We start from the raw sequence: 26,684 nt of genomic DNA, 5'->3' as shown, positions 1-26,684 counted from the left end.
CATGGATGGAACCAGATATGGTCATACTAAAAGTAAGTTAGAAAGAGAAAGATACAATATGATACCACTTACATAGGGAATCTAAAATATGACGCAAATGAACTTACCTACAAAACAGAACCAGACTCACAGATGTAGGGAATGGACTTGTTGCCCAGGGGGAGAGGGTTGGGGAAGGGAAGGGCTGGGAGTTTGGGATTAGCAGATGCAAACTATTGTGTTGGCGCTAGTGGTAAAGAATCCACCTGCCAACTCAGGAGACATAGGTTTGATCCCTGGGTCAGGAAGATACTCTGGAGAAGGAAATGGCAATCCACTCTAATATTCTTGCCTGGAAAATTCCATGGGCAGAGGAGCCTAGCAGGCTACAGTCCACGTGTGTATGTGCTAAGTCACTTTAATCGTGTCCAACTCTTCGCGACACTATGAAACAAAGACAGCCAGGCTCCTCTGTCCCTGGGATCAGAATACTGACTGGAGTGGGTTGCCATGCCCTTCACCAGGGGATCTTCCCAATCCAGTGATCAAACCCATGTCTCTTATGTCTCCTGCATTGACAGGCAGGTTCTTACCACTAGCGCCACCTGGGAGGCCCTACAGGCCATGGGGTTACAAAAGAATCGGATATGACTGAGCACACACAGATGAATCTTCCTAGAATATATAAGGTGGATAAACAACAGAGTCTTACTGTATAGCACAGGGAACTATATTCAATATCCTGTGACAAACCATGATGGAAAAGAAAAAGATCACTTTATTGATAAATTCAGTTCCTAAGTGACTGAGCCCTTCCTCCCCCATGGTTCTCACTGCTGCCCAAGGCTGCTGACTTTCTCACCACAACCATGGTCTTCAGGTCCAGGGCAAGCCACCTGCAGACCACCCATACCTTCCCAGGGCTGGCAGCTCTCATAAGCTACTGATGGCAAGACACACCCAGAAAGCAAAAACGTGACCATGAAAATATACTCAGGCATGTTCAAATTGAGGAAGTAACATTCTTATCTCTGTTTAGTACTCACTTGATTTTAGAATAGCTTAGATTGACAAAAGTGTTGAAAAGATCTGTACAGAAGGTACAGCGTGGCCCTGGACCCCTATTTCCAGCACATTACATTAGTATGATATGCTTGTCCCAACTGAAGAATCAAGATAGATACATTCAATTCAGTTCAGTTCAGTCGCTCTGTTGTGTCCGACTCTTCACAACCCCATGAATCACAGCACGCCAGGCCTCCCTGTCCATCACCAACTCCCGGAGTTCACTCAAACTCACGTCCATCAAGTCAGTGATGCCATCCAGCCATCTCATCCTGTGACGTCCCCTTCTCCTCCTGCCCCCAATCTCTCCCACCATCAGAGTCTTTTCCAATGAGTCAACTCTTCGCATGAGGTGCCCAAAGTACTGACTTTCAGCTTTAGCATCATTCCTTCCAAAGAAATCCCAGGGCTGATCTCCTTCAGAATGGACTGGTTGGATCTCCTTGCAGTCCAAGGGACTCTCAAGAGTCTTCTCCAACACCACGGTTCAAAAGCATCAATTCTTCGGCGCTCAGCTTTCTTCACAGTCCAACTCTCACATCCGTACATGACCACTGGAAAAACCATAGCCTTAACTAGACGGACCTTTGTTGGCAAAGTAATGTCTCTTATTAACTAAAGTGACTTAGCAGCAGCAGCAGCAGCAGACTTTGCTAGAATTTCCCTAGTTTTCCCTGTAAGTCCTTTTCCTCTCCCAGTCTCCTCTGGGATGTGACAGTCTCTCAGACTTTCCTGAATTTTGATACCTTGAAAGCTTTAAGGAAGACTGATCAGGTATTCTGTTCCTCGGTTGGTTTGTTTAGAAATAAATTTATTAAACTGGTCACTTGGTAATCTGTGTCCTTTTTGTGTGTATTTGTTGTTGTTTTAGTCACTAAGTCATGTCCAGTGTTTTTGTAACCCCATGGACTGTAGCCCTCCAGGCTCCTCTGTCCAGGGGATTTACCAGGCAGGAATACTGGAGTGGTTTGCCATTCCCTTCTCCAGGGGATCTTCCCAACCCAAGGATTGAACCCTTGTCTCCTGCATGCCAGGCAGATTCTTTACCACTGAGTCACCAGCCACCACCACATTTATGTATATTTCAACACAATTAGAAGAAAAGCAGCAATAGCAAACACAATCATAATACCAGCTTTGCAGTCAATCTATTAATAGAAGCCTCCAAGCGTGCTCTTGCTGCATTCCTGACACTTGCTTGGTCCTGGAGTCAGCGAACTCATTCTTGGCAAGACTGGGAGCACGGACACATCTGTCTCGGCAGGGGAGGATGAGGACAAGTCTGTGTGCCAAGTCGAAGGTCATCCAGCAGATGTAACTTTAGACAGATGTCCTCGTGGAGATGAATGGACACAACAGAGTAGAAGAAAAAGTCCAGATGCTGAGGAGTATGTAGAAGATCATATTTGTACACACACACACACACGTACATACAATGTACTTGTGTATAATGGTCTCTTTCTGACTTACAGGAAGCACACCACACACTGTCCCTGGAAAGTAAGAACAGATTGCTGTCCCCAAATATTTGAGTCTATCCCAACAAGAGGATCATGCATACCTCATGCTGTGCCATGAGTGTTTTCTGGGTCTCCCACTAGAGTTCTCAACACATACACCCCTTCTTGACTGACCTTGGTCTTGACCATGCACACCAGTTATCCATTGCTACATACAAACCACCTCAAAACTTAGTGGCTTAGGGACTTCTCTGTTGATCCAGTGGCTGAGACTGTGATTCCAGCGCAGGGAGCCCGGGGTTCGATCCCTGGTCGGGGAACTAGATCCTGAATGCCACAACTAAGACTCAGTGCAGCCAACTAAATAAATATATTAAAAAGCAAAAACTTGGTGGCTTAGAACAACCACCCCTTAATACGTTACTTTTTCTGTCAACCAGCAATTTGGACTGGACTCAGCTAGACAGTTCCTCTGACAGTCTTTACCATCGGGGTCTGACAAGACCCAGAAATGCAATATTTTTTTCTTGGCAAAGACTGGCACACTGAGGATGACTTCTTGTCACCAGGTGCTCTGGGAAATCTCAGTGAATTCACCAAATTTCCCCGCAAAGGGAAATGACGGCACTGCCAGCTCTTCAAGGCCTACTTTACAGTCTCCGGGTGTGTTAGGGGAGACTTTGATGGAAACCACCTGTCCTGGCCAGGCATCATAATAACCACTTGCATGAGTTATCTTAAAATAGGAGGTCTTAATACTTATAAATTCTTTTTTAAAAAATTTTATTGAAGTATAGTTGATTTACAAAGTGTTAATTTCTGCTGTACAGCAAAGTGACACAGTTATATATGTATTCTTTTTATTTTATATTGGAGTATAGCCAATTAACAATGTTGTGGTAGTTTTGGGTGAACAGCAAAAGGACTCAGCCACGTGTATACATGTTTCCATTCTCCCTGCAAACTCCTCTCCCATCAAGGCTGCCTCATAACATTGAGCAGAGTTCCTGGTGCTGTACAGTAGGACCTTGTTGGTTATCCATTCTAAATATAGCAGTGTGTACCTGTCTATCCCAAACTCTCTAATTATTTCTTCCCCCCATTTTTCCCCCTGCTACCGTAAGTTCATCATAAGTTCATTCTCTAAGTCCATGAGTCTGTTTCTCATATATATATATATATATATATATATATATATGCTATATATGCTTTTTCATGTTCTTTTCCATTATGGTTTATCACAGGATATTGAATATGGTTCCCTGTGATATACAGTAGGACCTTGTTGTTCACTTGGTTCCTTTTTATCCTAACATATGCACATGTTCTGGGGACTAAGATGAGGGCATCTTTGAGGAGGAGGACCTTTAACCTGCACACATACTTTATGCATGTGTGCATGCTCAGTCGTGTTCGAATCTTTGCGACCCCATGGACTATAGCCCGCCAGGCTCCTTTATCCATGGGATTTTCCAGGCAAGAATACTGGAGTGGGTTGCCATTTCCTACTCCACCATACTTTATAAACATCTCATCTTGCAGATGAGAAAACAAAAACAGAAGCTTGATGGTTCTGTTAGGGGAAACACACTGACTGAAAGTGCCCACCCTGGCCACGCACCATAGTAAACATTTGCATGAGTTATTTTATGACAGGAGGTCCTGGTAAGGAATACAGAACTAATAAGCCACCAAAACCCAGAAGAGTTTGGGAAAGGTCAAAAGGAGATGCCACAGGTCTGACCATCTCCCAGAATCCTTCTCGCTGGCATCCATCATGGCTGAGCAATGCATGTGCCACCTGGAAGGACCCTGAGTCAGAATGATTGGCCAAAGACAACCCAGAAACCAATCCTATCACCATAAAACCCGAGACTGCAAGCCACATGGCAGAGCAATTCTCCTGGGTTCCCTCACCCTGCTGCTTTCCACCCAGGCACTACTTCCCAATAAAATCTCTTGTTTGTCAGCACGTGTTGTCTCCTTGGATGATTCATTTCCACGTGTTAGACAAGAGCCCACTCTCGGGCCCTGGAAGGGGTTCCCCTTTATGTAATAGATCCATTGACTTGCTTGAGTCACAAGGAGCTGGTCCGTGGTTGGCCTGGTCTGTCTAACTCCATGCCAGTCACCAGGGCTGTGATGAGCAGGGTCCCAAGTGCCTGTGGGCAGGAGGAAGGCAATGGAGGGCTAAATGCAGAGTTTAGAAAAGCAGAAACCCCATCTCTCACTAAGTAAAAGGTGCAGCCCTTTCAGGGCACTCTACACCCACCACAAAGTCCCTGGGGTCTGAGATTGCACCTCCTCTGCCCCCTGGTCTACACTGCTACGTTCTCCCCATTTCAGCAGAATATGGATTCTAGGCTCCCTCTGGGTAACTCAGAGCTCTCCATGGTACTGAAACACCCCCGTTTCCTGTATCCCCCCCAGCTTATCTCTCTTGGCCAGGGGTTTGGGTTTCTGAGGTTCTAGCTCCTAGTATGTCTTGCTAACTATACCCAGGTCTCCCTATTTCCAACTTCTTACTTGGTCTCAAGCTGGGGGTCATCCTTGAGTTCTAGGGCAGCCCAAGAGCTTAGGTTGTTCCTGGAACTTCTCAATATTTTCACACCCAGAGACTCCCGACGGATGTGCAATAGGGGAGGTCTGTGATTAAAGGAAACACTCCCTTTTACTAACACATCTCTTAGGAATTATCTTCCCTAGTGGCTCAGATGGTAAAGACTTTGCCTGCAATGCAGGAGACCTGGGTTTGATCCCTGGGTGGGTAAGATCCCCTGGAGAAAGGAATGGCTACCTACTCCAGTATTCTTGCCTGGAGAATTCCACGGACAGTGGAGCCTGGTGGGTTACAGTCTGTGGGGTCACAAAGAGTTGGACATGACTGAAAGACTAACACAAAGTTTTCAAGTGTCCAGGTATGGGACTTCCCTTGTGGTCAAGACTGTGCTTCCCCAGTGGGGGGCATGGGTTCAATCCATGGTTGAGGAACTAAGATCCTGCATGCTGTATGGTACAGCCAAAAAATAATTTTTAAAAAAATGTGTCCAGATTTGGGCCTCAAATTATACCAGTTGGTTTGAGCATGCCGATTAAAAACAAGGGAAAAATACAAAAAAGCAAATTCTCTTCTGCTATTTTGACCTTATGGCACCTTCCAGAAACCATCTGGTCAACCATATAGGACTCCTGGCATTTCTAGATGTGCTTTTTTAAAAAATGTGGTAAAATATGCACGATACTGGATTCTTGGGGCTGGTGCACTGGGATGACCCAGAGGGATGGTATGGGGAGGGAGGAGGGAGGAGGGTTCAGAATGGGGAACACATGTATACCTGTGGCAGATTCATTTTGATATATGGCAAAACCAATACAATATTGTAAAGTTAAATAAAATTTAAAAAATACACATAATATAAAATTTATCATTTTAACCATTTAAAGTGATTCAGTCGTACTCAATACATTCACAGTGTTGTGAAAACATCTTCACCATCTCCTTCCAGAACTTTCCCAATTTCCCAAACTGCAACTCTGTCCTCATGAACCATTCACTCTCGCAGCCCCTGGTACACATTATTCTAGGTTTTACTCTCTGTCTCTGTGGATTTTCCAATTCTGTGTCTTTTTTCTGTCTCAGGTTCCCACCCAGGTTACCACATGACAGTTAGTTGTCCCATTCATCCTCTTAAGAACCTCTTGGCTAACACAGTTTCTCAGAAATTCTTGTTTTTGATGACTCTGACAGTTTTACAGAATGCTTGTTGGAAATTTTCTGGAATATCCCTCAATGGTGGCTTATCTGGTGTTTTTCTTATGAATAGACCAGGGTGATGAGTTTTTAGGAAGGAGGACACCGTAGAGACAAAGGGCCCTTCTCAGCATATGGTATCAGTTATCCATGCCATTTTACGACTTGTCACAGTGGATGCTGGTGTTGATCACCTGGCTGAGGTGTGTTTATCAGGTTTCTCCAACATAAATCTACTCTTCCCCACACTTTTTCCTGGTTTTCCCTGGTGGCTCAGACAGTAGAGAATCCGCCTGCAATGCAGGAGACCTTGGTTCTGTCCCTGGGTCAGGGAGATTCCCTGGAGAAGGGAATGGTAACCCACTCCAGTATTCTTGCCTGGAGAATGGCATGGACAGAAGAGCCTGATGTCCTACAGTCCATGCGGTCACAAAGACTCAGCCATGACTTAGCCACTGAACAACAACAAATCACATGAGAATACAGGGCGGGACCACATTGTTCTCTAAAATTATAGACTCTTGTCACTATTTTGAGTCCCACTGGTGACAATGCAACATCTTACTCCTTCTTGGAGGGTATGAACCCCTTGTAGGTCACTTTGACCAGAGAAGCAGCCTGGATTTCCAGCCCAGATGTAGAGCTTCAAGTAAAAGATGTCTAGACACAACATTCCATTCGGTAGTTTACAAGGAAACAGGACCTTGTATCCTCATCCCAACTTGAGCTTAACCTCTTTGTTTTTATTTTTGACAGCTCAACATGTAGGATCTTAGTTCCCCAACCAGGGATCGAACCTGGGCCCCCTGAAGTGGAAGCGTGGACTCAACGTTTCCACCAGGGAAGTTCTATTGTCATTATTAAAGTCAATATAATTAACACCTTTGCCCTTCCTTTTTTTTTTTTTTTTTCTGTCAACGCTGTCTTTTCTTCTCCCCGTGAGATGAGGCCAACAGGGAATACAACAACTCCAGGTTAGGACTAGTGAAACCAAAGCTCAGGATCTCATCGCTGAGCTCCCGGTGGAGCCTCGGCTGTGCACAGGCCCCTCGAGGCCCCTTAATCACCTCCCTGGCAGCCCAACTCACACCGCAGCCATGACAGGAGTTGCCCGCTGTCCGTGTCCTCCCAGCAGACCTGCCTGGTGCCCATGGTTACGGGTACCATGGATGATGCAAGATGATGAGCTCTTTGCTGGGATCCCCTCCACAGCCACCAGGGGCTCCCGGCAGCCTAACTGGTGTCTCTGGGGCTTGGAGGTGTCTAATCACTCACCAGACACGAACCAGACACAACCTTAGGGACTCCAACCTTCAAAGGCAGGAGCAGAGATTTTCCTGGTGGTCCAGTGACTTAGACTTCAAGCTCCCAATGCAGGGAACTAGATGCTCCCAAACTCTAGTCAGGGAACTAGATTCCACATGATGCAATTAAGACTTGGTGCAGCCAAATATATATATAAAACTTATTTTGTATTGGGGTGTCACTGGTTAACAATGTTATGATAGTTTCAACTGAACAGAGAAGGGACTGAGCCATACATATACATGTATCCATTTTCCCCCAAACTCCCCTCCCATCCAGGCTACCACATAGCATTGAGCAGAGTTCCATGTGGTATACACTAGGTCCTTGATGGTTATCCATTTTACTTTTTTATTTAAAAAAATTGTTTTATTTATTTTTGGCTGTGCTGGATCTTCACTGCTGCGTGGGATTTTCTCTAGTTTCAGAGAATGAGAGCTACTCTTTGTTGTAGTATGTGGGCTTCTCATTGTGGTGACTTCTCTCATTGTGGAATGTGGGCTCATGGCTGGGTGGCTCAATAGTTATGGCGCACGGGCTTAGCTGCTCTGTGGCACGTGGGATCTTCCCAGACCAAGAATCGAAGCTGCACCTCCTACACTGGCAGGTGGATTCTTTACCCCTGAGCCACCATCTAAGTCCTGGTTATGCATTTTAAATATAGCAGTGTGAACATTAACAGCAGAAGCAGAGGTGTTTCTGGCTGTGAGCCAGATGGCTGGTGCTCTGCCATTGACCTTCTGAGTGATCAGGGCAAACCACCTCCATGCCACGTAGACACCATGACTATAGCCTTATGTGTGTGTATTAACTGAACAAACATTGCTGACAAAACCAAGTGTTGGCAAGGATAGATAATACCAGGGCTCTCTTCCACCGCTCATGTGATTGTAAATCCTTACAATGCTTTGGAAAATTGTTTAGCATCAATGACTAAATCTATCAATCACTTATCCCGTGACCCACTGATTCTGTTCCCACGTGCATAGCCAAGAGAAATGAGAATACTTGTCCCTCAAAACACAGGCACAAGAATTTTTTTTGGCTGCACCTTGTGGTTTGTGGGATCTCAGTTTCCCAACCAGAGATTGAACCCTGGCCCTTGGCAGTGAAAGCGCAGAGTCCTAACCACTAGGTCACCAGGGAATTCCCAAGAATGTACATCATTTAGATAAATGTCACATCATCAGAATGAAAGTCTTTGGTGCTTCCAAGAACGCCATTGAGAACATGAAAAGACAACCCACAAAGCAGGAGAAACTGTTTACATGGAGACAGCTGAAAAGGGGCTTTATCTAGAAGACTAAAGAACTCTTACAATTCAAACTTTTAAAAAGAAAAAAAAAACTCAATAGGGGCTTCCCTGGTGGCTCAGTAGTAAAGAATTCTCCTGCCAATGCAAGGGACACGGGTTTGATTCCTGGTCGGGGAAGATCCCACATGCCCAGGAGCAACTAAGCCCATGCGCCACAACTACTGAGCCTGTGCTCTAGAGCCTGGGAGCTGCAACTACTGAAGCCCGTGCTCCCTAGAGCGCATGCTCGGCAACAAGAGAAGCCACTGCAACGAGAAACCCAAGCACCACAACGAGAGAGTAGCCCCCGCTCGCTCCGACTAGAGAAAGTCAGTGAGAGAAGCAGACACAGGAGGACACACAAGGAGTGATCCCACTGATGCAAAACGTCCAGAGCAGGCAGATCCACAGACAGAGGGTGGGTCCAGATTGTCGGGGGCTGGGCAGGTGGGGGGTGACTATAAAGGTCACAGGCTTTGTTTTCTGGTGATTAAACTATTCTACCATTGGATGGAGTGACAGTTGTATAACTTGTGAATGTGCTAAAATTCAATGAGTTATTTATTTTTGGCTGCTCTGGGTGGCACACAGTTCCTAAGTTCCCCAACCGGGGATTGAGCCTGTGTACCCTGCAAGGGAAACAGAGAGTCTTAACCAATAGACCACCAAGGAAGTCCAAAGTTAAACATTTAAAAGGGTAAGTTTCATGGTATATAAATGATATTTGTGAAATAATAGGAAAAAATACATATTAGTGACTCAGTGGTAAAGAATCCACCTGCAATGCAGGAGCCTCAGGAGACGTGGGTTTGCTCCCTGGGTGGTGAAGTTTCCCTGGAGAAGGAAATGGCAACCCATTCCAGTATTCTGGCCTGGGAAATTCCACGGACAGAGACGCTTGATGGGCTACAGACCCTGGGGTCACAAAGAGTCGGACACGACTGAACACACACACACACACACACACACACAGTCTTTGCCCCCCAGTTTCTGGTGAGAGTTCCTAAGCCCCTTTTAATTTCCTGGTTGGCTGGAGAGTCTTTTTTTCTAGTGAGATGACTTTGGGTGGGCTTCTGGCTAGAAGTGGTCACCAGAAAAACCACATCATGATTAGAAACTTGAAACTTTCAGCTTCACCACCGTCCTCCAGGTAGGGGAGAAGGGTGGAGATAGAATTAATAATGAATTGTGCCTATGTGATGATGAAGCCTCCATAAAAATCTCTAAACTACAGGGCTCAGGGAGAATTTTTTAAATTTGTTTTCGGAGGATCTTAGTTCCCCAACCATGTATTGAATCTGTGCCCTCTGCAGTGGAAGCGCAGAGTCTTAACCACTGGACCGCCAAGGAAGTGCAGAAGATTCTTGGCTGGTGAACACGTGGAGGGGCTTGGAGAGAGAGCATGAGAGTTCTGTGTCCCTTCCCACATACCTCGCCCTAGGTATCTCTTCATCTGGAGGTTCATCTGCATCCTTTATCACATCCCTTGATAAAAGCAGTCCCCACCCTTTTTGGCTCAAAGGACCAATTTCCTGGAAGACAGTTTTTCCATGGACCCCAGGAAGAAGGGATGTTCCAAGATGATTCAAATGCATGCCATTTATTGTGCATTTTATCTTTATCCTTATTACATCAGCTCCACCTCAGATCATCAAGTATTAGAACCCAAAGGTTAGGGACCTCTTTTTTATAATAAATCAGTAACATTTAAGGAAGCTGTCTCCCTGAGTTCTGTGAGCTGCTCTAACAAATGAATCGCACCTGAGGAGAGGGTCCTGGCAACCTCCTTCTCCAGCCAGTTGGTTGGAAGCGCAGGAGACAACCTGGTCTCCTGTCTGGCATCTGAGTTGGAGACAAGCCTGGGACCTGGGACCCTTTGTTGCAAAGCTTGCACCTGGACCCACCTCTCCTCCAGCTACAAAATACAAAGAAACTATATGGGACTAAAAATAACTGTGTGAAGGCACAGTTGGGGCAAATTCTGGACCCAAAGATACAAAGACAAAAAACCCAACTGCCGTTTCTGAAGAGCTGGGTGCAAAAGCAGGGTACTGCACTCAACACCATAGAGGGGTGGGCAAACCACCTAAGCCCCACCTCCAGCCCGACCCTTGCATACACCTCACCCCGGGTAAGGAACAAGCTTGCCACCTCCACTGGGGAGCCTGTTACTTGTTTTCACTCATTCCTGCAGCCAGCAAGGGAACTGCCCCAATAAAGCCTTTCAAATTTTTTTCATTTATCTATTTATTCTTGGTTGCACTGGGTCTTTGTTACTTCTTGGCATTTTCTCCAGTTGCAAGAAGTAGGGGCTACTCTCTAGTTTCAGTTTGTGGTCTTCTCCTTGCAGTGATTTCTCTTGCTGCAGAGCACAGACTCTAGGGCTAGGGGGCTTCAGTTGTTGTGCACAGGCTTAGTTGCTCTGCGGCATGCAGAATCTTTCCAGACCAGGGATCAAACTGATGTCCTCTGCGATGGCAGGCAGATTCTTAACCACTGGACCACTAGAGAAGTCCCCTAGTAAAGTCTTGCCTGAATTTCTTGTCTGGCCTCTATCCATTTCTATTGATTTCTATTGAAAGGACTGATGCTGAAGCTGAAGCTCCAATACTTTGGCCACCTGATGCCAAGAGTCGACTCTTTAGAAAAGACTCTGATGCTGGGGAAGATTTAAGGCAGGAAGAGAATGGGATGATAGAGAAGAGATGGTTGGATGGCATCACTGACTCAGTGGACATGAGTTTGAGCAAGCTCCGGGAGATGGTGAAGGACAGGGAAGCCAGGCATGCTGCAGTCTATGGCGTCGCAAAGAGTCAGACATGACTGAGCTACTGAACACATTGATTGATTCAGGAGGCCAAGAACCCTGGTGGGTATGGGGGTAGGGACTGTTTTGTGGGACTGAGCCCTTAACCTGTGGGGTTTGATGCCATCTCCAGATAGAGAGTGTCAGAACTGAGTGCAATGGTAGACCTCTGAGCTGATCTCTCATGGAGAACTGCTTGTTGTGGGAAAAAACCCCACACATCTGGTGTCAGTAGTGTGAGAGTAAAGGAGAAACAGCACGAGAAGTGACTTTTTCTTAAACATATCTCGGTGCATGCTAAGTCACTTCAGTTGTGTCCAACTCTTTGCGACCCCATGGACTATAGATGACCAGGCTCCTCTGTCCATGGGATTTCGCAGGCAAGAATACTGGAGTGGGTTGCCATTTCCTTTTCCAGAGGATCTTCCTGATCCAGGGATCAAACCTGCCTCTTCTGTGTCTCCTGCATTGGCAGGCGGACTCTTTACCATTGAGACACCAGGGTAGCCAATCGGGTCCTCACCAGACACTGAATCTGTCAACACCCTGATCTTGGACTTCCGGCCTCCAGGACTATGAGAAATAAATGTTGCTGAGATATTCTGTGACAGCAGCTCGAATGCACTGAGTGTACAATGGCCTGCCCCTCTGTATCTCTTCTGAACTCTGCACTCAGTGATGTCATGATGTTAGCTTTAAATCAGTGAGAGTATTAACACCACAGAAATCGCCAAAAGAGAGGATTTCCCTGGTGGTTAAGTGCTTAAGACCTGCAATGCAGGGGGTGCAGTTTTGATCCCTGGTTGGGGGAGCTAAGATCCCACATGCCTTGAAGCCAAAAAAACGAAAGCATAAAGCAGGAACAATATTGTAACACATTCAATAAAGACTCTGAAAAATCTATATCAAAAAAATCTTAAAAAAAATAAAAAAGAAATTGGCAAAGGAGACAAATGGATGCCACCACCCCACCCCCACCCAGGAGCCAGTGGTTAAACATTTGCCAGCATGCCTTGCATGGAACATAGTTGTACTAATTCAAACTTTGAAATCAAGATGAGATGAACCCAAGTTAGACCTACTGAAGCCCAGCTGACCATGGACAGTTAAGATCTAAGCCATTGAGCTTTGGTGTAGCTTGTTACATGACGTTACCAGAACACTTGCTGACTGTAGATACACTGAGCATCCACTATATTGGATGGAGAGAGTGTTGGAGCAGTGAAGCCACATGCAGATGAGAGAGGCTGTTGAAGGATTGGTTGGGTCCAAAGGTAGCTAGAAGCATGGGCAAACATGAGACCTGGGTTAGAATCTGGCAAGTTAATACCTGGGAGGGTTTGGTTAGCTGACCTCAATTCTCTGAGCCTCTGGCTATCAACAGCAGATAGATTCCTCAGAAAACTAAAAATAGAGCTACCGGAGAATCCCGCAATCTCACTCCTGAGCATACACTCAGAGAAACTTTAATTCAGAAAGACATAACACACCACGATGTTCATAGCAGCACTATTCACAACAGCCAAGACATGGAAATCACCTAAGTGTCCATCAACAGATGAATGGATAAAGAATATTAGTATGTACATATGATGGAATATCACTCAGCCGTAAAAAAGAATGAAATGATGCCATTTGCAGCAACATGGATGCAACTACAGATAACGATACTAGTAAGTGAAGTAAGTCAGAAAGAGAAAGACAAATACCGTATGATACCACTTTTATGTGGAGTCTAAAATACAGCAGAAATGAACTTGTCTACAAAACAGAATCAGACTCACAGACAGAGAACACACTTGTGCTTGCCAAGGGGAGGGAGGGAGAGGGATAGACTGGAAGTCCAGGGTTAGTAAATTCAAACTCTTACATTTAGAACAGATAAACAACAAAGCCCATCTGTATACCACAGGGAACTATGTCCAATCTCCTGAGATAAACCATAATGGAAAAGAATATTTTTAAAAGGAATGTATATATGTATATAACTGTCACTTTGCCAGGTAGCAGAGATTGGCACAACACTGTAAATCAACTATGCTTCAATACAAAATAAATTTAGACAAGAGCAAATGGAGATGACCCCACCCATTGTCGAGAGGATGGAAACAGAAGAACACATAAGCCATAGGCACTCAATAAATTCTCCCACAAGGTGACGCCTGATATGTTCCCCGATGACCTGGCCAAGCTCATCTTCCGTCAGTGCCTCCCTTGTTCACTTTGCTCCAACCACACCCACCTCTTCTCTGTTCCTCCATGATACAAACATCGTAAGTTCATTCTAACCCTTCGTTTGGTTCTGACCTCTGCCTGGACCAGTCCTCCCCAAACTTCTCTTGGTTATGACTTTGCTTTCCACCTCTGCTCATTGCCACAATAGGCGCTCAGTAATATTATTGAATGCATGAATAAATGGGTGGGTGATGGGAGGATGGATGGGTGGGTGTATGGATGATGAATGGATGAGCAGATGGTAGGAGATAGATGGGTGAATGGACAGATAGATGGATGGATGGATGGGGTGGATGAATAGATGGATGGATGGGTGGGTGGGTGGGTGGGTTGATGGATGGATGGGGGTGGATGGATGGATGGGTGGATGGGTGGATGAATGGATGGGTCATTTGTGGATAAGGGAACTGATTCAGTGCTGGAACTGAGACATCATAGACACCCAAATCTCTGGCCAGATCCCCATACTCAGGGCTTCAGATCAAGATCATGTCAGGGAAGAGCCATCTCATCTTTGAGTCTGACTAGCACTGCCCTCTGCTGGCTGACTTTGAGTTTGCAAGCAACCCGCCACCTCCCTGTAATGTAAAAACATAGGCTGTTTGTTGTTGCTCAGTGGCTAAGTCAGGACTCTCTGTCCCCATGGGCTGCAGCACGCCAGACTTCCCGGTCCATCACCATCTCCCGAAGCTTGCTCAAACTTACCACCATTGAGTTGATAATACCTCCAACCATCTTGTCCTCTGTCATCCCCTTCTTTTCCTGCCCTCAATCTTTCCCAGCATCAGGGTCTTTTCTAACAAGTCTGTTCTTCACATCAGGTGGCCAAAGTGTTGGAGCTTCAGCTTCAGCATCAGTCCTTCCAATGAATATTCAAGGTTGATTTCCTTTAGGATTGACTGGTTTGATCTCCTTGCAATTCAAGGGACTCTCAAGAGTCTTCTCCAACACCACAATTCAAAAGCATCAGTTCTTTGATGCTCAGCCTTCTTTATGGTCCAACTCTCACATCCGTACACGACTACTGGAAAAACCATAGCTTTGACCACACGGACCTTTGTTGGCAAAGTGATGACACTGTCTAGGTTTGTCATAGCTTTTCTTTCAAGGAGCAATCGGCTTTTCATTTCATGGCTACAGTCACCGCCTGAAGTGATTTTGGAGCCCAAGAAAATAGTCTGTCACTGTTTCCATTGTTTCCCCATCTTTTACCATGAAGTGATGGGTCTGGATGCCAGGATCTTCATTTTTTTAATGTTGAGTTTTAAGCTAGCTTTTTCACTCTCTTTCACCTTCATCAAGAGGCTCTTTAGTTCCTCTTCACTTTCTACCATAAGGGTGGTGTCATCTGCATATCTGAGGTTATTGATATCTCTTTCGGCAATCTTGATTTCAGTTTGTGCTTCATCCAGCTCAGAATTTTGCATAATGTACTCTGCATATAAGTTAAATAAGCAGGGTGACAATATACAGCCTTGACCTACTCCTTTCCCAAGTTGGAAGCAGTCCATTGTTCCATGTCCAGTTCTTACTATTGCTTCTTGACCTGCATACAGATTTCTCAGGAGGCAGGTAAGGTGGACTGGTATTCCCATGTGTTTAAGAATTTTCCCCAGTTGGTTGTGATTCAACAGTCAAAGGCTTTAGCATAGTCAATGAAGCAGAAGTAGATGTTTTTCTGTAATTCTCTTGCTTTTTCTATGATTCAATGGATGTTGGCAATGTAATCTCTGGTTCCTCTGCCTTTTCTAAATCCAGCTTGAGCATAAAAAATAGGCTGTAGTCAAAATTATTCTTTAATCTTTACCATCTTAACAAACATTTATGAAGCACCTCTTCACACAGCAAACAAAAAGACAAAGATCTCTAGATCATAGAACTTGAGATCAGGATGGGAGAGATGGTCGATACTGATTATAAACACAGTGATGAGGTAAGAAAACTTCAGTGTTAGAAGATGATAAACTTTGTGGAGAAAAATTCAGCAGGAAAAGGAGCAGATATCATGGGGACTTCATTAAAAAAACAACAACAACAGCTTTATTGAGGTATAACTGACATATACACATTGAAATGCACAGCTTTAAATTCCAGAATCTGATAAGTTTTGATGTAAATATACCCTGTGAAGGGCTTCCTTGGTGGCTCAGCAATAAAGAATCCAACTGCCAATGCAGGAGACGTGGGTTCAATCCCTGGGTTGGGAAGATCCCCTGGAAAAGGAAATGGCAGCCCACTCCAGTTTTCTTGCCTGGGAAGTTCCATGGACAGAGGAGACAGGCCAGCTAGAGTCCATGCGGGGGGCAGTCACAGACAGTCAGACGTAATTTAGCATCTAAACAACAAAAACATGCTCTGTGAAAGTACAAGCACAATCAGTGACTATTCCTATTACTCTCAAAAGTTCCCTCGAGCCCTTCTGTGACCTCTCCTTCCCTCTCTCCCTGCCTCTGGGCCCCAGACAACCCCTGACCTACCTTCTGTTATTACAGGTCAGCCTGCATTTTCTATGGCAGAGTTTTTCCACCTTGGTGTTTTTGACATTGGGGCTGAAAAGGTGAAAACCAACTTAAGAAACTGGATTTTGGGGACTTCCCTGGTGGTCCAGTGGCTAAGACTCCGTGCTCCCAACGCAGGGGCCCAGGTTCGATTCCTGGTCAGGGAACTAGATCCTGTGTGCCGCAACCGAGAGTTCATATGTCACAACGATGATCAAAGATCCTGCCTGCTGCAACTAAGACCTGGTGCAGCCAAATCAATGAATTTTTAAGATAGTGAAAAAAAAAAAAAAGTCACAGGCTTATTGCAGAAGCACTAAGGAAACTTGGAATACTCTCCCTGAGCTACATATTTTGAAATTTGTGAAAGGACATGATGTCTATAATGGTAGGTCTGTGGTTCTCAGCTGTGGGTGGGGATTCTGCCCCAAGGGGCCACCAGGCCACAACTGTGAGTGTCACCACTGGGGTGGGGGCTCCTGGCATTGACAGGATGGGGCCAGGAATGCTGCTGAGCCTCTCACAGTGCTCAGGACGAACCCCTATAGAGAATGACTCAGTCCCCATGTCAGCAGTGCTAGGGGAGAGACCTTGTTTAATTTAAACTGTCAAAACGCATGAGACAATATAAACAGCCTTGTTGGTTTGTCCATATAATGTACTTTTAGCACACATGGGCCATCATAGGAGTTACCCATGGAAACAGCTCTTGGGACTTCCCTGGCCCAGTGGCTAAGACTCCATGTTCCCAATGCAGGGGACCTGGGTTCAATCCCTGGTCGGGGAACTAGATCCCACATGCCACAACTAAGAGTTCACATGCTGCAACTAAAGATCCAGAGTGCCGCAACTAAGACCAATCAAATAAATAAACAAAAACGGCTAAGACCAGTTGTAGTATGGGGGCTTCCCTGGCGGCTCAGCAGTAAAGAAGCCGCTTACAGTGCAGGAGCTGTTGTTCAGTCGCTCAGTTGCATCTGACTCTTTGCGACCCCATGGACTGCAGCATGCCAGGCTTCCCTTTCCTGCACCATCTCCTGGAGTTTGGTCAAACTCATGTCCACTGAGTCAGTGATGTCATCCAACCATCTCATCCTCTGTTGCCCCCTTCTCCTCTCAATCTTTCCCAGTATCAGAGTCTTTTCCAGGGAGTCATCTCTTCACATCAGGCGGGCAAAGTACTGAAACTTCAGCTTCAACATCAGTTCTTTTGATGAATATTCAGGGTTGATTTCCTTCAGGATTGACTGGATTGATCTCCCTGCAGTCCAAGGGACTCTGAAGAGTCTTCTCCGGCATCACAGTTTGAAAGCACCAGCCTTCTGCACTCAGCCTTCTTTATGGTCTGAAGGGAATGGCAACCGACTCCAGTATTCTTGCCTGGAGAATTCCATGAACAGAGGAGACTGGTGGGCTACAGTCTCTGGGGTTGCAAAAAGTTGGACACAACACTACTGAGTGACTGAGCACTTTTTTTTTTTTAAAGAGAACAAATTATTGCTGATTGAAGCCCACCAGTATGCAGACATATGTTGGAGCAGCTGTGAAAAATTCAGTTCCTGAATATCCACACCCCCCCCGCCCCATTTGATGATGTAGAGAAACCAGCTGCCCTGTGCTGGGGGGGCAGGGGGGCTCAGCCTTCAAAGGTACATTCTAAAACCTGCAGCCAGCTGTTTGCAGCTGGAAATTGTGAGCCACTTCAGGATCCCTGAGAAGAAATGGGAAGTGGATTTTGTCAGTGAATCACCACCAGTGAAAGTCCTGAACACGTAAGCCCTCCTCCCACCCCCAGGAGGTACTAGGAGACCTTCAGGGTGGAGGCTGGCACCCTCCTGCCTCTCCCACCTCCTTCAAAAGCACCTCCTATTTCTATGCCTCGCCGAAGCAGGCGAAACCGGATGTTTAGAAACATAGACAAGTTCAAAGAGCACAATGTTTAAAACACCACCTGCTCTTATTCAAAAACAGACATTGTTTAATATTCCAGGGTTCTTTCCTCGGATGTTTTTGCAACCTCACATTTCAATATTATTTACAGATTTATTTTCACAAGACTGGCATCATTAGTGAAGGTCTGAACATCTTATTTCGGAACCTACATTTTTTTTTTAAGAGTATATTATGGCTTGGCAGTTCCTCAAAAAGCTAAACATAGCGTGACCATATGACAGTGATTCCACTCCTACGTGTACACCCGAAGGAATAGAAAGCAAGGACTAGAATAGATATTTGTAAACGTACGTCCAGAGCAGCTCGACTCACAAAAGCCAAAAGATACAAATGACACAAGCATCCTTCGATAGATTAATGAGGAGATAGACCCAGGTGTCCCTCCACACACTGGAGCATCACTCAGCCACGAAAATGGGAGAAACCCTGACACTCGCTACCACATGGACCAACCCTGAGAACACAATGCTCAGTGAGAGAAGCAGACACAGAAGGACACACAGGGTGTGATTCCACCCATGGGAAATGTGCAGAACAGGCCGATCCACAGACACAGAGAGTGGGTTCATTTTTAACATCTTACTTTGAAATAATTTTAGGCTTGTAGAAGGACGCAAAGACAGTCCCCAAAGTGGCTGTGCACCTTTCACCACCAGTTCCTAAATATTCCTTTGAAACTTTTCATTGTGGGAAAATACATATCCTGTGAAATTTACCATCCTGTCCATTCTGGGATCATGTCCAGGCTGGGGCTGTTAGCTGCTGCCTGATTTCTTCCAGGGTCACAGTGAAATCCAAGAGGGTGGGGTGCTTGGATCACTCCAGGGAGCAGCACCCCCTGTGGGCCCCAGAAGGCCATCAGGCCAGAGGAAGAAATACACCTGGATTGTGGGTGTGGGATGTCATTAAATATTTCTATTGTAAAATACACATACAATAAATCTGCTGTCTTGACCATTTCTAAGTCCACAGCTCAGTGGCATTAAGTACATTCACATTGTCCTGCAACCATCCCCACCATCATCTCCAGAACTTTCTCACCATCCCAAACTGAAACTCTGTCCCCATGAAACTCTGACTCCTCATCCCTGGGGCTTCTCTGATGGCTCAGACAGGGAAAGAATCCACCTTCAATGCAGGATACCTGGGTTCAATCCCTAGGTCAAGAAGATCCCCTGGAGAAGGGAATGGCTACCCACCCTAGTATCCTGGCCTGGAGAATCCCATGCACAGAGGAACCTGGCAGGCTACAGTCCATAGGGTTGCAAAGAGTCGGACACAACTGAGCAACTAAGACTTTCACTACTACTACTTTCCCCATCTCCTCCCCCCAGCCCCTGGCCCCATCGTATACTTCCTGTCTCTGTGGATCTGACTCCTCTAGGACCTCTTGTGAGTGGGATCAGACAGTGTGTGTTCTTCTGTATCTGGCTTCTCTTCAGTTCAGTTCAGTCGCTCAGTCGTGTCCGACTCTTCACAACCCCATGAATCGCAGCACGCCAGGCCTCCCTGTCCATCACCAACTCCTGGAGTTCACTCAGACTCACGTCCATCGAGTCAGTGATGCCACCCAGCCATCTCATCCTCTGTCGTCCCCTTCTCCTCCTGCCCCCAATCCCTTCCAGCATCAGAGTCTTTTCCAATGAGTCAACTCTTCGCATGAGGTGCCCAAAGTACTGGAGTTTCAGCTTTAGCATCATTCCTTCCAAAGAAATCCCAAGGCTGATCTCCTTCAGAATGGACTGGTTGGATCTCCTTGCAGTCCAAGGGACTCTCAAGAGTCTTCTCCAACATCACAGTTCAAAAGCATCAATTCTTCAGTACTCAGCCTTCTTCACAGTCCAACTCTCACATCCATACATGACCACTGGAAAAACCATAGCCTTGACTAGACGGACCTTTGTTGGCAAAGTAATGTCTCTGCTTTTGAATATGCTATCTAGGTTGGTCATAACTTTTCTTCCAAGGAGTAAGCGTCTTTTAATTTCATGGCTGCAGTCACCATCTGCAGTGATTTTGGAGCCCCAAAAAATAAAGTCTGACACTGTTTCCACTGTTTCCCCATCTATTTCCCATGAAGTAATGGGACCGGATGCCATGATCTTCGTTTTCTGAATGTTGAGCTTTAAGACAACTTTTTCACTCTCCACTTTCACTTTTATCAAGAGGTTTTTTCGTTCCTCTTCACTTTCTGCCATAAGGGTGGTGTCATCTGCATATCTGAGGTTATTGATATTTCTCCCGGCAATCTTGATTCCAGCTTGTGCTTCTTCCAGCCCAGCATTTCTCATGATGTACTCTGCATATAAGTTAAATAAGCAGGGTGACAATAAACAGCCTTGACGTACTCCTTTTCCTATTTGGAACCAGTCTGTTGTTCCATGTCCAGTTCTAACTGTTGCTTCCTGACCTGCATACAGATTTCTCAAGAGGCAGGTCAGGTGGTCTGGTATTCCCATCTCTTTCAGAATTTTCCACAGTTTATTGTGATCCACACAGTCAAAGGCTTTGGCATAGTCAATAAAGCAGAAATAGATGCTTTTCTGGAACTCTCTTGCTTTTTCCATGATCCAGCGGATGTTAGCAATTTCATCTCTGGTTCCTCTGCCTTTTCTAAAACCAGCTTGAACATCAGTAAGTTCACGGTTCACATATTGCTGAAGCCTGGCTTGGAGAATTTCGAGCATTACTTTACTAGCATGTGAGATGAGTGCAACTGTGCGGTAGTTTGAGCATTTTTTGGCATTGCCTTTCTTTGGGATTGAAATGAAAACTGACCTTTTCCAGTCCTGTGGCCATTGCTGAGTTTTCTGAATTTGCTGGCATATTGAGTGCAGCACTTTCACAGCATCATCTTTCAGGGGTTGAAATAGCTCAACTGGAATTCTATCACCTCCACTAGCTTTGTTCCTAGTGATGCTTTCTAAGGCCCACTTGACTTCACATTCCAGGATGTCTGGCTCTAGGTCAGTGATCACACCATCGTGATTATCTGGGTCGTGAAGATCTTTTTGTACAGTTCTTCTGTGTATTCTTGCCACCTCTTCTTAATATCTTCTGCTTCTGTTAGGTCCATACCATTTCTATCCTTTATTGAGCTGATCTTTGAATGAAATGTGTCCCCTTGGTATCTCTAATTTTCTTGAAGAGATCTCTAGTCTTTCCCATTCTGTTGTTTTCCTCTATTTCTTTGCATTGATCGCTGAGGAAGGCTTTCTTATCTCTTCTTGCTATTCTTTGGAACTCTGCATTCAGATGCTTGTATCTTTCCTTTTCTGCTTTGCTTTTTGCTTCTCTTCTTTTCACAGCTATACTGAGCATCATGTCCTCAAAGTTCATCCATGTAGTCAGAATCTCCTTCCTTTTCAAGGCTGAGTAATATTCCACTGAGTGGATGGACCTCATTGTGTTCATCCATCATCCATCCATGGACACTTGGGGTGTCTCCATCTTTTGGTTGGCATGCATCAAGCTGCTGTGAACACGGGGGTGCAAACATCTCTTCCAGTCCCCGTGCTCAGCTCTTTCCCAGATGCACCCAGGTCATATGGTGATTCTGTGTTCAGCCATCCAGACTTTCCCACAGCAGCCACACCATTTTACATCCTTCGCAGCAGCCATGCGCAAGGTTCCAGTTTCTCTGCATCCTCGCTGCCACTTGCCATTTTCCATCTTTTTGATAACAGTCAGCTTAGTGGGTGTGATGTGGCGTCTTGCTATGGTGAGCCCTTCCTGCTTTTTTAAAGAAAAAAATTTTTTTAAATTATTTACTTATTTATATTGAATTTTTTTGTTTTTCTTGGCTGCACCTCTCAGCATGAGGGATCTTAGCTCCCCGGGCTAGGGATGGAACCCATGCCACCTACAGTGGAAGCCAACAGTCTTAACTGCTGGACCACCAGGAAGTCCTGAGCCCCTCCTGCCTTACGCCATTTTGTTTCTGCACCAGACCCCAGTCTTCCTGACTAACATAAACACAGCAGAAAGAAAATCTCCCCCAGGAGGAGACTTTCCAACCCCACATGCCAGCATTCTCATGCAGATCAAGGCAACAAATGTTGCAAGACCTTTTTTTATGATAATACTTCCTATCAGTGAGGCTGTGGCAAAGCAGGCCTTGGCCTCTGCTGTTAGTGGGAGAATAAATTCTTACAGCATTTCTAGAAGGTCTTAGGTAAGAGCTGTTTGTTGCCCAAGAAATGCCACTTCTAGGAAATGATCCTAAGAAAATTATCTAGAATGCCACAAATACGTGTACACTGAGGACCAAGGCATCCTTTGTGTAATCGCCACAAACCTGGAAACTCTGAGCTTCCCTGGCGGGACAGGGGACAGGAATCTGCCTGACAATGCAGGGGACATGGGTTCGATCCCTGGTCTGGGATGATTCCATATGCCTTAGAGCAACTAAGCCCCTGCGCCACAACCACTGAGCCTGCCCTCCAGAGCCTGGGAGCCACAACTACTGAAACCCGTGTGCTCTAGAGCCCATGCTCTGCAGCATGAGAAGCGCTGAAATGAGAAGACTGAGCACTGTAGCCCCCGCTCACCACAACCAGAGGAGGCCCAGCACAGCAACGAAGACTCAGTGCAGCCAAAAGTAAATAAATAACTAACTGGAAATTCCAAAACAGATAAATAACAAGGAACTATTGTATAGCACAGGACTTCTCTGATGGCTCACATGGTAAAGAATCTGCCTGCAATACAGGAGACCCAGGTTCAATCCCTGGGTCTGGAAGATCCCCTGGAGAAGGGTATGGCTACCCACTTCAGTATTCTTGCCTGGAGAATCCCATGGACAGAGGAGCCTAGCGGGCTATAGTGCATGGAGTCACAAAGAGTCAGTCATGACTGAGTGACTTCCACTTCACCCTTCACTGTATAGCATAGGGAGCTATATTCAATACCCTGTAATAACCTGTATGGGAAAAGAATCTGAAAAAGAATATATATAAGTATGTGCGCGTGTGTGTGTAAAACTGATTCACTTTGCTATACACTTGAAATTAACACAACATGGTAAATTAACTATACTTCAACTATATGTAACTGTATTATATAAATGAGATAAAAAGTAGCCCAGAGTCTGAGATAAGCCTGCTCATCTCTGCCATCCCCCCTCCAGTCCCTGGTGAGGGTGTTTTTATGGAGCTGGCATAATGCCAGGGGCACATCAGGGTGCGTTGTGTTTTATCACCAGTGACAGACATGCGTGCGTGCGGATTTGTGGCCAAATCCGGCCTCTTCAGGCCAAGGCCTGGTTTTTGCCCAGGCCTGTGCGAGGTGTAGGGAAAAGTGGTTGTTTTTTGTTTACTTCCCTTTTTTGGCTGTTTGTTCAAGAGTCCAGAGGACTCTGAATGGTTCTGTGTGGAGCGTAAGCTCAGGAGAGAGGGCAGGGCTTGAAAAGGCCACTGAACGAGGAGAAAGGAGTTTAGCTTCTTTTCTGTTGACTTTTCAGCATGTGATGAAGAAAGTTTTCAAACGGAGGGAACTTTAGAGGGAAGGCCCTTACTGCCACTGTCCAGAGGCTATCTATGCAAGTCGTATTTGCCGTGTTTGCTTTGTCCACTTACCCATCTTCTTGTTTAGTTGCTCGGTTGTGTCTGACTCTCTTCGATCGTATAGTCTGGGGCCTGCCAGGTTCCTCTATCTATGGGATTTCCCAGACAAGAATACCAGAGTGGGCTGTCTTTTCCTTCTCTGGAGTGGGGGTAGGGGGGTGTGGGAGAGGCGATCTTCCTGACCCAGGGATCCAATGCCGGTCTCCTGCATTGCAGGCGGATTCTTTACCATAGAGCCACCAGGGAAGCCCCTTACCCATCTTACTTTTTAAATTTTTTGGCCACACCATGCAGCTTTTGGGATCTTAGTTCCCCGAGTGGTGGTTGACCAGTGCCAGTGAGTGTGGAATCCTAACCACTGGACTCACCATACTGATTCTAGTGGGAGCCTGGGCATGGGCCCTCCGTCATCCATGCCTTCTCCTTTCCGTTCCTAGCAGCTCTGCTCTCACCACCTTCAGGAAGCCCTCCCTGATGCCCCTCTTTTCCCTCCTGCAGTCCAAGGCCTTCACCTCTCACACATTCCCTACCCCCAGTGAGGCACCACCCCTCTGATTTCTTGCTTTTTCTTTTTTTGTCCTTTTTAAAAATTGTTTTAATTTTATTGTATTGAATTAGAGGACCCTGGAGGTCTACAGTCCATAGCATCACAAAGTCAGACATGACTGAAGCGACTTAGCAGGCACACACACATAGTTGGTTTACAATGTTGTGTTAATTTCCTCTCTACAGCAAATTGACTCAGTTATACTTATATGTACATTCTTTTTCATATTCTTCTTTTCCCACTGTATATATGTATTTCTTTTTGGTTGTGCTGGGTCTTTGTTGCTGTGCAGGGCCTTTCTCTAGTTGTGGGGAGCGGAGGCTGCTCTCTAGTTACTCGGTGTGTGACCTTCTCATTGTGGTGGCTTCTCTTGTGGCTGAGCACGGGCTCTAGAGCACAGACTCAGTAGTCGTGGGGCCCGGGCTTAGCTTTCCTCCACATGTGGGATCTTCCTGGACCAGGGATTGAACCCATGTGCCCTGCATTGGAAGGCGGATTCTTTACCACTGAGCCACCAGGGAAGCCCTCTTTTTTCATATTCTTTTCCATTATGGCTTATCATAGGACATTGAATATAGTTTCCTGTGCTATATAGTAGGACCCTGTTGTTTATATCCAATCTATATATAATATATAGGGACTTCCCTGGTAGTTCAGTGGTTAAGAATTCACTGGGCAATGTAGGAGATGTGGGTTTGATTGCTGCTCAGGGAACTAAAATCCCACATGCCTTGGGGCAACTAAGCCTGCTCACCACAAGCAGAGAGTCTGTGAGCCTTGAAGAAAGATCCTGCATGCCACAACTAAGTTTGGATAAAGCCAAATAAATAAATAAATAATACATTAAGCTAATATGTAGCTTGCGTCTGCTAATCCTACCTTGTCACTCCTTCCCTTCCCCTTCTGGGTGTCCCCAGATTACATGAAGAAAGGAGAAAGTGACAGTGGGGGAAGACTGGATGAGTCGGGGGACTCCTGTGATTGTCATGCTGGTGACTGTCACTCCTGGCATCCAGTGGGTGGGGCCTGGGAGGCTGCTCCATCCCCCAGCCCCCAGGATGCCCGGAAAGTGGAGAGTGGGAATTCATTTCTCCCTCAAGAACTCCACCCTGGGACTTCCTTGGTGGTGCAGTGGCTAAGAATCCGCCTGCTGATGCAGGGGACACAGATTCGGTCCCTGGTCCAGGAAGGTTCCACATGCTGAGGAGCAACTAAAGCCATGCGCCACAACTCCTAAAGCCTGCGCTCTAGGACCCGTGCTCTGCAACAAGAGAACTCACCACAGTGAGAAGCCTGGGCACCACAACTAGGGAGTAGCCCCCGCTCACTGCAACTAGAGAAAAGCCTGCACGCAGCAGGAAAGACCCGGCTCAGACGAAACTAAAGTGGTAATAATCATAGAAAACCAAACCCTGACTGAGTTTCACGAGGGAGATGTGACAGCAAGCAGAGGTTCTGGTGCTGGAAGACTCTGGAGGAGAGTTTGGTCCTGTTCCGTGTTTACCGTCTTAGTGGCAGGCGCCTTGGTGCCCCTGACGGGCACCCACGGTGATAGAACAGAGGTATCATCTTGTACATCACTGCCACCTCCCCCACAGCAGGCTGAGGGAGCTGCCTCCAGAACCGGGGTGCGCTCTCCCCAGCAGGATGACAGGACACTGCTCACATCTCTGCCCAGAGTTGGGAGCCCTCTGACAGCCGCATCCCCCACAGCCACTTTCCCAGACACATCCCACCCTAACCCTAGAAGCACCCATGTTTTCCTCCACCCCTGCTTTTCTCCAAGCTGCTACAGTTTTTCGCTTGTTTTTTTTACCAGTGTGTGCTCAGTTGCTCTGTCATGTCTGACTCTGTGACTCCATGGACTGTAGTTCATGAGGTTCCTCTATCCATGGGATTCTCCAGGCCAGAGTACTAGAGTGGGCTGCCATTTTCTCCTCCAGGGAATCTTCCTGACCCAGGGATTGAAACTTCGTCTCGAATCTCCTGCATTGCAGGCGGATTCTTTTACCACTAGCACCACCTGGGAAACCCAAACAGGCTGTATTTTTGCCCCTTTCCATCCACGGTGATTCCAAATTAAAGCGTGCTTTGGCCTGCAAGGGCTTGGGGCCAGCCACTGAGGAAGGAACCTCCCGCCCCAACTTTTGAGTCCGGAGGCTCCTGCTGGCTCCTTGTGGACTGCAGAGACCTGGACGACACCCCCTAGACCCTGGCCCGGCAGGTG

The 26,684-nt window shown here is 46.2% G+C and overlaps 1 non-coding gene across 1 annotated transcript; it reads left to right on the top strand.

Annotated features, from left to right (window-relative positions):
- Positions 1 to 16,488: 16,488 nt before the first annotated feature.
- TRNAG-CCC (transfer RNA glycine (anticodon CCC)) lies at positions 16,489 to 16,560 on the top strand. Its single transcript has one exon. It is a non-coding gene; the product is annotated as a tRNA-Gly (tRNA).
- Positions 16,561 to 26,684: the final 10,124 nt, after the last annotated feature.

The sequence above is a fragment of the Bos javanicus genome, chromosome 7 (genome assembly GCF_032452875.1).
Source record: "Bos javanicus breed banteng chromosome 7, ARS-OSU_banteng_1.0, whole genome shotgun sequence".
NCBI lineage: Eukaryota > Metazoa > Chordata > Mammalia > Artiodactyla > Bovidae > Bos > Bos javanicus.
Note: the sequence above shows the minus strand (reverse complement) of the source record. Positions and strands in the feature narration are given on the sequence as shown.